This window comes from Peromyscus maniculatus, chromosome 12, assembly GCF_049852395.1.
Source record: "Peromyscus maniculatus bairdii isolate BWxNUB_F1_BW_parent chromosome 12, HU_Pman_BW_mat_3.1, whole genome shotgun sequence".
Taxonomy (NCBI): Eukaryota; Metazoa; Chordata; class Mammalia; order Rodentia; family Cricetidae; genus Peromyscus; species Peromyscus maniculatus.
This window is the reverse complement of record NC_134863.1, coordinates 32,993,975-33,008,200: the sequence shown is the minus strand read 5'-3', so window position 1 is coordinate 33,008,200 and position 14,226 is coordinate 32,993,975. Positions and strand designations below refer to the sequence as shown.

Genomic DNA, 14,226 nt, shown 5'->3' with positions numbered 1-14,226 from the left:
CCCATCCTCTTTTCTTTAAAGCAATAAATCAGCACAGCTTTTCATTAATTTGACAACATGCTTTGTCTGAGGTCAAATTCTACAGACAAAGGCCCCAAGATAAAGTTTGTTCTGAACGTGATTAAGTGGGGAGTGTTTTGAGGGAAAACAGAGGATCTGGGAAATGGGAGCTGGAAGAGAATGAAGCCAAATAAGGTCATGATGTCAGGTTAAATCCCTAGAAACCGAGAACCCCTGACTCTGTCCTTTGTGGACTCTGGGGACCACACATGTCCTTTTTCAATGTTGTCCTGATAACAAGAAAAGAGGCCAGAGTGCTCAAACATTCATATGTGTCAGTCACTGATCAAGTATATGGAACAAGGTAGCGGCAGGAGACAGCATGAAGTACCACAAATATGCACTGTTATCATCGTTACACTACTAGGCATGCTCTTACACCAAAGTAACTATTAGAAAATGACTAGCTTGTGACAAATGCCAGTCTTCTGATTTATGTGGATCTTGCTTTCAACAAAAATCATATGCCAGGACTGGAAAGATGGTTCAGTAGAAGAGAGAGCTTGCTGGTCTTCCATAGCCCTCAAGTTCAATTACCAGCACATCAAGCAGCTCACACCATCTATGACTGTGGTTCCCAGGAACTCAATACACACACACACACACACACACACAAACACACACACACACACACACACACACACACACACACACACACACACACTTTAAAAATAGAGCTGAATCTTTAAGACTAAACCCTGTGCTAATCCTTATCTTGAAGCTATGCTGTATTTGTTTTATATTACTATCCAGGCTTTCAAGCCATGAAATGGCTTGATGCTTGAAAGCATGAGGCTGATGGTGTGTTTGGTGATAGACTGTGTTGCCAAGTCTGGGCGTAGGAAACTACACATCACGGGATTAACAGTTGGAATTAGAGGCAGGGAGGCCCCATTTTGGAACAATTTACAAAATTGAATGTTTTTGTTTTCATAAAGAAAAACTAGATAGAAAAATCTTTTAAACTCTCACATGGAACCTAACTGATTAAATGAACTTATTTTCTTCTGAATAGATTGAAAGAAGAAAAAAGTGGGGGGGGGGCATTAAAGAAGAAAGAGAAGGTGGACAAGGAGGTTGGGCAACAGAAAGCTTAGCTAGGGCTTAGACAGAAGGTCTGTGGACTTTAACTTTAATTAAATTCTACGTCCCTCACCTGCCCAAATTCAAAACTCCATTGCCCATTGGGTTAGCACAGAGCAGCTGGGAAGGGTGGTAAAACAGTCCTGCCCCCATGATGGAATCTTGCTCCTCGTCATGCTACACTAAACGGTACCAATTAATGGCTGTGCTCAAATGCCACAAGCTGTTCCTTTCCTGAAAATCCCCTAATGGCCAAATCAACATAACATCCAGCCAGCATGGACCTGAATTCATTGTTTCGATATGTCAACCAAACTTCAAGCCTGCTAACTAGACTCCCAGCAGAACACAGGAACTCTTTGATAACATTCTATCACACAACTCTTGGGAACACTGGAAGCTTAAAATCCCTGCCAACCATCAAGTTTTGAGAAAACTATTCCAAACAGGGAATAGGCTGTAATGATATAAAATTATTTAGTTTGGACTTAGTGTATACTGGGTAGGACATGATTGTAATGAAAATGCTACACCATTGCTCTAAGACATATCTTGGAATATTATTTCCAAATGGTTAATTTACACCTATGTTTTCCCTTCCCCATCTTCAAGCATGTAATCAGGCAGGAATTTATATTACAGATGTAGAATGTAGAATATGTAGAAAGTGTGAGAGGTTACTTGATTGGGTCTAAGAGTAATGATAGATTACAACAAGAAGTTGCTATGGAATGGTTCTTCTGTACACTGTGAACATGTGTTGCTCTCTTTGTTAATAAAAAGCTGACTGGCCAATAGCTCGGCAGGATTTTCAGGGCAGAGAGAATGCTGAGAGGAAGAAGGGTAGAGTCTTGGGAGTTTCAAGCAGATATAGAGGGAAGCAAGATGAACATGCCATATTGAAAGAAGATACCACCACATGGCAGAAGGTAGATAAGAAATATGGATTAATTTAAAATGTAAGAGTTAGCAAGTAACAAGCCTGAGCTATGGGCCAAACATTTATAACTAATAATAAGTCTTTGAGTGGTTATTTGGGAGAGGCTGCCAGGACACAGAGAAACTCTGCCTATAAGAAATGTTAAAGATGACTACAAGGGCTTTCAGATTTCTCCCCCAGCCCTCTTCCAAACACACAAACCTTATTCTTTTTTTTTTCATTATTAAAATTTTTATTTGTTTTATATTCCAATCATAGATTCCCTCTTCCCTCCTCCTACCCCTCCATCCTTCCCCCACAACCCACTCCCCATTCCCTCCTACAAGAAAGTAATGGGGAGTCAGCAGAGCCTGGTACATTCAGCTGAGGCAGGTCCAAGCCCCTCCCCTTGCCTTGAGGCTGTGCGAGGTGTCCCACCATAGGTAGTAGGCTCAAAAAAGCCAGCTTATGTATCAGGGATGGATTCTGATCCTACTGCCAGGGGGTTCGCCAAGCAAATCAAGCTACACAAGTGCCTCGCTTATGCAGAGGGCCTAGTCCAGTCCCGTGGAGGCTCCACAGGTGTTGATCTAAATTTCATGAGTTCCCACTACTTTGGTTTGGTTGTCTCTGTTGGGTTCCCTATCACGATCTTGATGTCCCTTGCTCACAGTATCCTTCTTCTCTCTCTTTGACTGGACTTCTGGACAAACCTTACTCTTAAGTGAGTATGGAATCTTCAATAGGAGAATGAGAATTGGTACAGGCTTGAGAATGGCTGAAACACTGCATTCTTTTCAATTCCCACAACATGTCAAGAAATAGGAGGAGTGGTCATGGATCCCTTCCTCATATTTTATTTTCTTAAAGAAATAAGCCTGTTGTGGAGGAAAGATACTTTGAGCAGTATTCACTCAGGCTTTACTAGTTTGGAAAGAGGGAACCTCTGAGGGTAAATATTCAAAGAATGAAAGAAAATAAAGCCACACTTATTGGATTTGGGGTTTGAGATTCTTATACACCAATGCACATGTTAATTAATCCAATTTTTTCCCCTGAAAAGTAGCCAATAAAGCAAATCCTCATCAGATGAACTTTCAGTCTCATGTCTGTAGAAGAACTTCCCCAATATTACTTGAGAAGGAAAGAGGCATTTTCCTTCCACAATAATACACATGAGGGAGGCAGATTTCCTTTATCCTTCCATTATAGCCTCCTCCACTCTAGCGCTACCTCTATTTCCAGAATATAACACCTGTCTAGAGTCTCATTGGAGTGAAGAAGTTCTGGTAGGATAAAGTACATGGCTTTCCCTCATTCAACCAGCCTGACAATCATTTACAATACTGGGATAAGACCTCTTGTCTTTTGCCCTTTCCTTTCTTTTGGATCCTCTTGCAAAAATGCAGGCATTTCTGGCATTCTGGCTTTTCTATTCTGCCTAAGCCCACAAGAGGGTTACCTGTAAGGCATTATATCTATGACTTCACTTGAGAATTTCTCATTAGTTCAGAGTAATAGGACAGCAAGCACAGGTCTTCTATTGCTAGAAATCCAAAGTTCCAGATTGTAAACCTCCTGGGATATTTCTTACTCATACATCCCCATGAACTTGCATGAGGTTTGCCATTGAGATAGCTTGATACAGGTTTAATAGTTGGCCCTTCCATAATTTGAATGTTGAAACTTAATTTACAGTGTGGTGCAATTTGGAAGTACAGTCTTGGGGAGATGATAAGAGCATGGGAATGGGCTCCATAATGATACAACAGCAAATAGTTTTCTGTGAGTGAGTAAGTGAGCCCTCACCAGACAATGTATATGCAGGCACGCTGATCTTGGACTCCCCAACCTCTGGAACAGTGAGAAACAAGCTCCTGTTGTTTGTAAGCCACCTATAGTTTTTTATTATTATTATAGCTGTCCTGATGGGCTGGGGCACAGTTGAACAGAATTAAGCAACAGAAGCAGGTACCAGAGATAGTTACAACACCTCATATAGCTTAAGAGAATGGAACCAAGTATGGAAGCCATCATAAAAATCCATTCCTTTTTAATGATCCTAATAGAGTACCATTTTGCTGTGGGCAGAGTATACTGCTGTTAAAGGCTGGATAGGGGCATTGCTTGTTATGTCCTGAGGATGCAAATGCTATGTGGAGTCCTTGCTTCAGCAACCAGCTGAACCCCTGCAGACACAGTCCTGACAAGATGCTTTTCCTTTTGTCTCAGCAAATGCAATTCTTTCTTTTAAAGCACACAATAAACTGCATGAATTGTGAACCAGGAAATGCTGAAGTTCAACTCATAGTCTCTGGTGCTTTTCCTTTTACTAAATGTGTGTCTGCCCATAGAGGCATGGGTTCTCTCAGCCACACTGTCTAGCTGCTGGCCACTCAAGGATTTCATCACCATTTCCTGTCCTTTCAAACACTTCTCAGGTCCAGAAAGTGACCCATAACCTGCCATTTCAGTTGTCTGGAGAACTTGCCCAACAACCACAATTTAGATCGTTCCCTTATTCCAATCTGTTATCGTCTGCCTTGTATAAACTTTGCTTAAAATGCTAATTTCAACATTTTTGTATTTTAAACATCTCAAACACTTTGCTCACTCTGATGGGTGTTATGTTTATTCTGGTGTTTGGCGTTTAGTTTAAATTACCCTTTGCTTAGTGTAATTTTGTGCCTTCTGGCAATAATTCAGCTATAGGCCAAATAACGCCCAGTCTTCTTCAGAATCCCTACCCTTCACACACTGCACTCAATTATCATGTTCCCCTTTAGTCTCTGTTTATTCAAGTTGTGCGTTATTAGTTCTTTTAATATGTCTTCATGAGTCGGAAAGAAGAGCCCAGCGCTAATGGCAAGAGGGAAGCATCCTCTCCGGTGTTCCCCAGTGTGGAGGCGAAGCAGCTAGAAATAACACCTATTAGAGTATACCAGGTGCTATGCTGAGGACGATATCTGCTTTGGTGAAATTGAGTTTACAAGGTCAACTAGTCCTTGTAAGCAAGCAGTCATTTGCAACTAAATACACTTTCATGGAGCTGCTCCTCCTCTTTTTCTTTCTTTCTTCTCCCTCCTCTGTTCTTCTCCATTTTCTTACTCTTTCCCCCCCTCCCACAGAGATGGGGATAGAGAGATAGAGAGAGACAGACAGACAGAGACAGAGAGACACAGAGAAGAGAGACAGAGACACAGAGATGAGACACAGGAGAGAGAGAGAGAGGAGAAATTGTGAGAGTTATTAAATCAAACCCTAATATGAAAATTCACTAGCCCTCTAATATTTACTCAGTAAATGCAGTAGGCTATTCTTAATTTTTTTCCCTAGGATATGACAACTTCTGTTGAAATAAAACAGTTCATTTTAAAGGTCTTCTACTTTATAACTCATTAAGGTATCTGTAATTCTTTTTCCTTTATTTGAGATTCAAGAAGTGCAGTTCATGAAATTTGATAAATGTTAGTGTTTTGTGGGTTTAACAATGCAGAATTCAGAGGACTCTTGTCTGTTTAGAAATAAACAAATCATTTCTTTCTGTGCTCCAAGAAGAGTTTCAAAGCAACTTAGCAGATCAATCTTTCCTAAAGGGGAAAATGTGCTTGAAATGGCATTCCCTTTACTCACCTAAATTTGAATACTTACATATAAGTGGCTGTAAACACATTAGCTATAAACACAAGCACACATAGAGTTTAATGAAGGGCAAAGAGCGAAATTTTATCTTGCAGGGTATGTGTATATGTGTGTTTTATGAGTCTGTGTTTGGAGATGAGAGTAAAAACAGCAGAGGCCATCTATGAACTTACACACACACACACACACACACACACACACACACAAAAGGAAAAAGCATCACAAATCAATGATGCCATTTGAAGTTTCCTGGGTGAACTTCAACTGCTGTAACAAGTGTCTGTTGAAGTATCTGTTCTTATGGTTCCTTTTGTGATATATATATTCCTGAGGACATGCCTATGTATTCCTGGTTTTGCTCCTCTACATTTCTACACAGCACATTCTACACAAAAATGTTAAGAAAAGGAAGAGGAAAAGAACACAATAAATCAGCAGAATGCCTGCACTGGGGTTTTGCTTATATCTCCAGTGTGTTTCTCTCTGTATGCTTTGAAGTTTTTGTTTCTCAGTTTCATATTCCATCTGAGAGACCCTTTGGTATTTGACAATGTTGCTATCCTAAGGTGGAAACCACTTCTCACCCACACTTTCAACTTGGAAAGGGAGCGGTGAGTGATTGACAGAAGCAGCAATCACAAGCGAACAAGAAACAGGGTGGTGCATTGAAGAAAATGAAGAAGAAAAACCAGCAACCATGTGGAAAGGATAGATTCAAGATGATAATGGGGAAGTGTTAGGCAGAGAGATGGAAGAAGAACAAGCTTTCCAGAGAGGTATTTGACTGTTGAGATGTCTGAATTGTGTGGACAGGAAGGGGTGGGCTACTCTGATAGAACTAATGTTTCTTATTTGAAGAGCAAAACACAACATTGATGTATGTAAACTGGCTCCATGCATTTGGCCTTCCCCAAGAGTGTAGTCAGAAACAAGTAACAAGTATAAAGCCAAGAGACAGTCACAACTGGCTTTGTCTTAGTGAATGAGGGTGCGCCAAATAAGAACACCCCAGCTTCTTTTTCCTCTGGCATCCAAAGAGATCAAATTCATTCCTATTTGCATTTTTTTGCTTTTGCACACAATATCAGCTAGCTGACATTGTTTAAGCTCAGCATCCCAGTTGGGGCCACCATCCACACATCCTTTCCAGTCCTGGGTCTTGAAATTCTTTACTGTATGCACACGAGTATACTGACATTGGTACTTGGTGTTAGAATAAAATCAAGATCATCTATATTTAGCTCTCCATGGGATTTATTTTGAGAATTGCTATGGTTATATTGTGTACTCCACATTGTGCATTATGCTCTGTAGGAAGAGCTGATGCTGTCTGATGTACCTGTCAGGGGGGCAGCAAAATGTTGGCACCTATTGAAAGTTCATGAAATAGTGCAGATTTGAGGCAGGGGTTTAAGTAAGTGAGGTTCAGAAGACCTCACACAAAGGCTGCACAGTTAGCTCGCCTATGACAAGACACTGTTAGCAAAGTCTAAACTAGAAAGCTCCAAGCTGAGCCTGAAACTGGCTGGAGCCACTGGCATAGAGACAGAGGCATTCTAGAGAGTCTGAAGGTGCCCTGTAACTCATTATAACACTGAAAGGCATACCCCTAGATAGAGATCTAATATGCCTATGAGTGCTGAGGATGTAGGTCAGTGGTGGAGCACTTGTCTGACCTGTTTAAGGTCTTGGATTCAATCTCCAGAGCAGTCCAAAAGAAAAATCGATACTGATATTTTGGGGCTGGAGAGATGAGTCAACATCTTTTGTAGAGGACCTGAGTTAGGTTACTAGCATCCATGGTGGAACAATCACAATTACCTGTCACTCCTGCTTCAAGTAATCCAACACCCTTTACTGTCCTTTGTTGGTACCCTCATCCATGTGTGAGTACAAGCATGCATGCGTGTGTACATGAACACACACACAAATACTTCAAAATAAATTAAATCTTAAATCAAAGATGCTAATGAGACATAGGATGCATAAAACTGTATGTAGCACTACATATAACGTACAGCCTGTGCAAGAAAGACAGAGCTATGAAAATTATACCCCAAAGCCCATGAATGAGGCACAAAGTTCTGTCTTTATGCAGTGGGCACTGTAGAACTGTAAACCCTTTCTTCTTCTCAGGTCTGGTTCCTCCTTGGGAAGTGTCTTTTTTCCCTTATATAGTCTCTCACTTTATTTGCTACTCTCCATTTTTCTCTGTCCAATTGTTTATTTTGAAATTCCTCCCTCAAGATGCTTATTGAACCCAGATATCAGAACAGTTTTTCAGTGAGATACTACTCAATACTTGCTTCAGAATGCACTGCTACTATAATGAGTGGTAATATTCAAGATATCTTACATCAAGTCACAGTAACCTTAACATCACTTTCAGATGTGGGACACAGGTTTAGAGTGGGATGGGAAGTTGCCCAAGCTTATAATGTAAGAAAGAGCTGAGGTCTGAACCAGATCTATGGGGTTCTGAAGCTCATGATGAGAATTAAGCATAATATTCTCTTATCATTTATGGTTTATCATTTTACCTTGCTGAGGGAAGCTAGAGCTTGCTTAGTTCATAGTTTCCTGAAATCTCATGAAGTTCTTCCTCCAGTGTATAAAACAGGAGGGTGAGTTCGGGGGGACTGGGAGCTAGCAAAGCAATGGAATTCTGCTCCAGACACACAGGGAAACACACAGCCCTCGTCTGTTCACTTCACTTAACCTCTTTACTGCGAGAACCAAACAAAGCAGTAACTGTGAAAAATGGCATTTGAAAATTTGGCCTCGCTCATCTATTTTTAGAAGTTCCCCCATTAGTGTTAGAAACCACTGGCACATGAAAATGCCAGCACTAAGCAAAGGAACCCTGGAAGCCTCAAGCAATGGATTTACCAATGGCATGGAGTTTCCAGGGCAAATGAGCTTTCTGGGAGTCGACAGAAAGACATGAGATTCAGCTGGGCAAACATCTTGAAATGGAGATCCTCTCTTAAGAGAAAGGGGGGCCTCAATGAGACAACACTCACAGGTGTGAGGGACAGCATGAATTCTGATTTGCTGTATTAGAGCATCCACCTGTGATAATTTAATCCTTCTGCACACACAGGGTTCCTCCCTTCTTCCCTGACCTCTTCTCTCTTCCAGCCTTTTCTCTCCCCTCCTCTCTCCCCTTTTCCTTTCCCTTCTCTCCCCTCCCTCCTGCCCTCCCTCCCCACTTACCTCTTTTCCTCCTTTCTTCCTCCCCTCCCTCCATCCCTTCCTCCTTCCTTCCTTCCCTCCTTCCTTTTTCCTTTCCTTTTTATTTTATTCTAGAGAAACATGGTTTATAAATGTAAAATCTCCTAAGTCTCATTAAAACTCAATTTATCTAAAGTCCTTTACATATCAACATCATTTTTTTTTTCTCTTTGTGTGTGTGACTTTTATATATGTATGGGTGTGAGTATATGTGTGCACAGGAGTACCAGAGGTTGACATCAGGCATCTTCTTCAATCATTCTCCACTTTATACATTGAGACAAGGTCTCTAATTTGAACCCAGAACTTGGTTATTTGCCTAGTTCAGAAAGCTCTATGGATTTCCTGTCCACTTTCTGAGTGCTAGGAGTACCGGCTGGTTACCAGGACTACCTGGCATTGGTGTGGGTGGTAGGGGTCCAAACTGTAGTCCTCATACTTGTGGGCCACCTCCACCACTCCCTAGCCTCATTTATTTTTGCTCTTTGTTTCTTGGCACTGTGATGAACTTTCCTGTGATCTCTATGAAAGTGAAGGGCTGTTTCTTTAGAGATGTCAAAAAAAGTCCCCATAATCATTATTGAGTTGATAGTGGCTACTGTTTACATGGTGAAAATAATGCTAAAATGAAATCTGGGTCCAAAGAGAAAGTGGAAATATCACCTACAGGGGCAGAAAATAAGAATTTGGGCCACATACTTCAATCCTAAGTATTTGCTGAAGTATTTACTGAAGCTCACTTGGGCTTCCCCTGCCCCCAAACATGAAGAAATGTATTCTATTCGGTGTTTGCTGGAAGCTGTCTTAGTTAGGGTTTCTATTGTTGTGAAGAGACACAATGACCATGACAACTCTTATAATGAAAACATTTAATTGGGGCTGGCTTACAGTTTCAGAGGTTTAGTCCATTATCATCATGGCAGGGAGCATGGCAGCATGCAGGCAGACATGATGCTGGAGAAAGAGCTGACAGTTCTACATCTGGATCTTCAGGCAGCAGGAAGTGAATGCCACACTAGGCATGGTTTGAGCTTCTGAGACCTCAAAGCCCACCCATAGTGACACATCTCCTAAAACAATGCCATACCTCCTAATAGTACCACTCCCTATGGACCTAGGGGCCATTTTTATTCAAACCACCACAGAAGCTAATAACTTCCTGGGTACAGATGCAGTTGGCATCACTTGGGAAATAAAGCAAGGATACTTCTTGTGGGTTAGAATGTTTTATATCATTAATGTGGTTGGTATTGGTAGGTCTCAGGTCTTCTTGGGACAACCCGTGGAGTGGAGTATTTTCCATGGGTGCTTGACCATCTTGCGTTGCTGTGAGGTTCTGGATAAATGTAGATTTAAATGCTTAGTTTACAAACCATGACAACTGAAACCAGTGGAAAAGGGACTTCATAGCCCCTGTCTGATGGATCATAGTTGTGATGGATGTGGTTTGGGTAAGCCCCTCAAGCATTCATGGGTTAGAGAATTTGGTATCCAGTGTATAGACATTATGTAGTGGAACCTGTAAGAGATGTGGTTTAGCTAGAACTGGGTTGTTGGAGCACTGCCCATGAAAGAAATTCTTACAGGATCCCAGTTAGTACTTTAGGTTAGTATTTTAAGGAATATTGTTATAAGAGAGCAAGCTTAGCTCCCTCTCTTATCACATGAACTCCCTTTTATACATGTTTTCCCATGATGCTATATACTAACTATGGTCTGATATAATCAGGGAGGTTTTGCAAGAGGCAATTGAAGTGTTGTTTGAATTTTGTTCTCCAAAACAGTGGAAAATGGGGCTAATACAAACTTTATATCATAAAGCAATTTCATTTCACTGTCCTACCCCAGCTTAATCATTAACAATGCAGGGCAGAAGAAGCAAATAGTTAAAACTGAATTAAAAGGAAAAGAAAATCCTCAGAAGAGTCCTTGGGGAATACAATAGACGTGAGAATTCCTGCAGATGCTGACTGTGTGCAAGATTGCTTTGTAATAGGGGGGGTGAGGCGAAGATTTGAATGGCTGGACAGAGGCGGCAACAACCAAGATCTTTTACCATTGTCATCAAAACTGCGGGGGCAATACTCGACCTGTTATTAGCGATTCTGCCACGGCTGAGGATTAAATATCAAGAGAGATGAGAGCAGCAGTTGCTGTTTTCAAGAGTCACATAAATCAATTGGCATTTTGTAAGTGAGTGTGTTAAACCCAGCAGGGCAGCTGCTCTGTGGACGCTCAGCGAGGTAGTCCTGGAGCTGCCTAAGAAGCTTTTGAAATATAATTAAAGCAAAGCAAAGCATGGCCACCCTCTCTGGCCCCTCCATTCTTTCTTTACAGGTCTGGATGCTGAAATGCCTCATTTGGGTTCACCCCTAAATTCCAGTTCCTTTTTGGGGATAGGCTCATTGCTGAATGAGGTACTCCATCCAGTTTAGAGAACTATTCTTGCTTAACGTCAATACATAGGCAATGAAAAGGCGGGGAGCAGAGCAGAAAGGAAAATGTCTAAGCACAGACTAAGAGATTGCTTTTGTGATATTTCCAGTTAACATAAAGTGGATGCCTTTCGTAAGGCTCAGGAGTCACTGTGTCAATGAGGGGGCTGGGGATTGCCTTAGCTAGCAACATTCATTTGGGGTTGTAGGCCTCTGCTTACAGGCACCCTTCAGTCTCTTCCTGGGATTTTTAAACCTTTCTGTGCAGCAGGTGGACCACAGTTGGGGAGGAGCCTCACGAGGAGCACACCTCTATGCCAAGTGGGAGCAAAGAGGAGAGCTCCTGCCTGCACTTCAAAGCAATTGATCACTCAGGCTGGTCCAAGGCACTAAGGAAGCCTATGAGGCTACTGGGCCAAAGCCTAATAGGAAAACAGCAGTGATTTGTCTCCACTGCTATTTATGTTTCAAGTGCTGGACAGGCTGTCAGTGCAAGTGGGGTCGCTAAATTTACCGCCTTTCGGATTACAGCTACAGTCTCCGGCTTGACAAGTCACTTCATTTAAAAAGCATAGCGTGAGGGTATTTCTTCTCCTTCTTTTTAAATAAAAACAAAGGGAGGAAAAAGGCCACTGGAGGTTTCAATGGTTGAAATGAAGGAAGTGCACAAGACGTTCTCAGCCTGACACATGGATATTGGAAGAAGGTGGCTGCCCTTACAAGCGTCTCTCTAATTAAATTGGCAAGGGAGGAAGGAGCCAATGCTGCCATTCCCTCTCGTCTATGGGCTGTGTGATGTTTTACTGAGGTAGAGGCATAGTGTGGGATTTCTGTTGGATTTCATACTTAAAGGCCATTATAAACAACAGACTACAAACCAGGAACAAACTATACCTACTGTTTTGGTACTTCACTCTACCTGTAATTTCTTTTCCGAGGCCTTTAAATACTGGGAAGACATAACTATAAACAGAAAGAAGAAATTAGCTACCTAGTGCATAAGGGGATAGAGATGGGTTACCGTGAAATATTGAATAAGATTAACAATTCAAAATAGAATTCTTTAGAATAAAAAGGTCTTCTACTAGTGTATGGGGTTTGATGTGAGATGTAAGCTTTAGTAATGTTTCTTTTACCAATGTCAATGGGAATAGGAAGAGGCAGGGTGCTGGTGAGGCTCTCAGGAATCCACAAGGTTGACCCCACCTTGGTCTGCTGGCAGTGGTCCAGAGGGTGCCTGGACCAGTCTACTCTGGTGACTAGCCTAGCAAATAATCTAGCTGTCATCATAGAGCCTTTGTCCAGTGACAGATGGAGGTAGATACAGAGATCCACAGCCAGGCACCAGGCTGAGTTCCGGGAATCCAATTGATGAGAGAGAGGAGAGATACTGCAGGCAAGGGACATCGATATCATGATGGGAGGATGTGCAGAGAGGACAGACCATACTAGTGGAAACCCATGAACTGTGGACTGGTGGCTGTGGAGCCCCCATGGGACTGGACTAGGCCCTCTGGACATGGAAGACAGTTGTTTGGCTCTAACTGTTTGGGGGGGCACCCAGGCAGGGGGACCAGGATCTGTCCCTGGTCCATGGGCAGGCTTCTGGGAATCCGGTGCCTGTGGTGTGATGCCTTGCACAGCCTTGGTGCAGTGGGAAGGGGAGTGAACCTGCCTAGGCTCAGTGAGCTGGGCTCTGCTGACTCCCCATGGGAGATCTCAATTTGGGGAATGTAGGGATGCAGGGTGGTTTGGGAAAGAGGGCTGGGGCTGGGGGGTGGGAAGAGAGAGGAGGGGGGGAGGAGGGGTGGCTGTGGATAGCATGAGGAGTGAGTAGAAAATTTCTTAATAAAGAAAAAAGAGAAAGAATAAAAAGGCCTAAAGAGTTAGGTGTGGATTTGAAAGTTGTTTGTGGAAGGAATATCAGCAGAGCTTCCTAGCATGAGCAGCCATCAACAAATGTCTACTACTGCTAAGCACCTGCCAATCACTGAATCAGGAAGTATAGACAAAGAGAAAGACACCATCTACAGCTCTCATGGAACTTGCATTCTATTCTGGAGTGATGCAATCAAAAGGCTCAGGAAGACCCTGGCTTTATTTCACATGGAAATAAAGGAAATGACTGGTGTGGTGGCTCACATCTGTAATCGCAGCACATCTGTAATCCCCTGGATGGTTGAGGCAGGAGGATCACCACAGGTTTGAGACCAGCTACACCCAGGGACCAGCATAGTTTGGGTTAAAGAGTGAGACCCTGTCTCATAAACAAAACATCAGAGGAATAGAAAACAAAGGAAATGGACTAAAAGCTTTGAGAAAAATAATTGAATTATAATAGTTTTAAGACTACATCATATTTTAAATGCTTCTATTTATAACTTAAACTCTTGTCTGATTCTGCCTTTTCCTCCTTTTCTGTATTATTTTTATGCCTTTCATTTATTCCAGTGTCTATATGTGACCATTTTAATTTTCTTACTTTATAATACATTTTGGTTGCTGATATGAGCAATTACTTCTGAGTATTTCTCCGATCATTTCCACATGTTTGTTATTTTATAAGTAAAAAATAAATATTGAAGAAGGTAATGTCTAAGTAAGGCAAGAAATAAAAAGCCCTAAAAATAAATTTATTACTTGACCACATAAAATGTAAAGTTTTCTCCATAGTGTAAAACATCAAGAAATATATACATAATAGGATGAAGAACGGATTTATGGTATGTATGACCTAATGGAATCACATTACTTATAGAGCTGAAATTTTAACCCCAGAGGGTGGCTTGACATTTTGGGAAAGTGTTTGGCCACATCTACACAAGCTGCACGTGTGCTTGTGTGCCAGTGGTT

At 41.8% G+C, this 14,226-nt stretch overlaps 1 protein-coding gene across 4 annotated transcripts in view; it reads right to left on the bottom strand.

Moving 5' to 3' along the window:
- The window catches only part of Lsamp (limbic system associated membrane protein), a 2,127,334-nt gene that overhangs the window by 48,690 nt on the left and 2,064,418 nt on the right, over window positions 1–14,226 (bottom strand). The window lies entirely within an intron of this gene.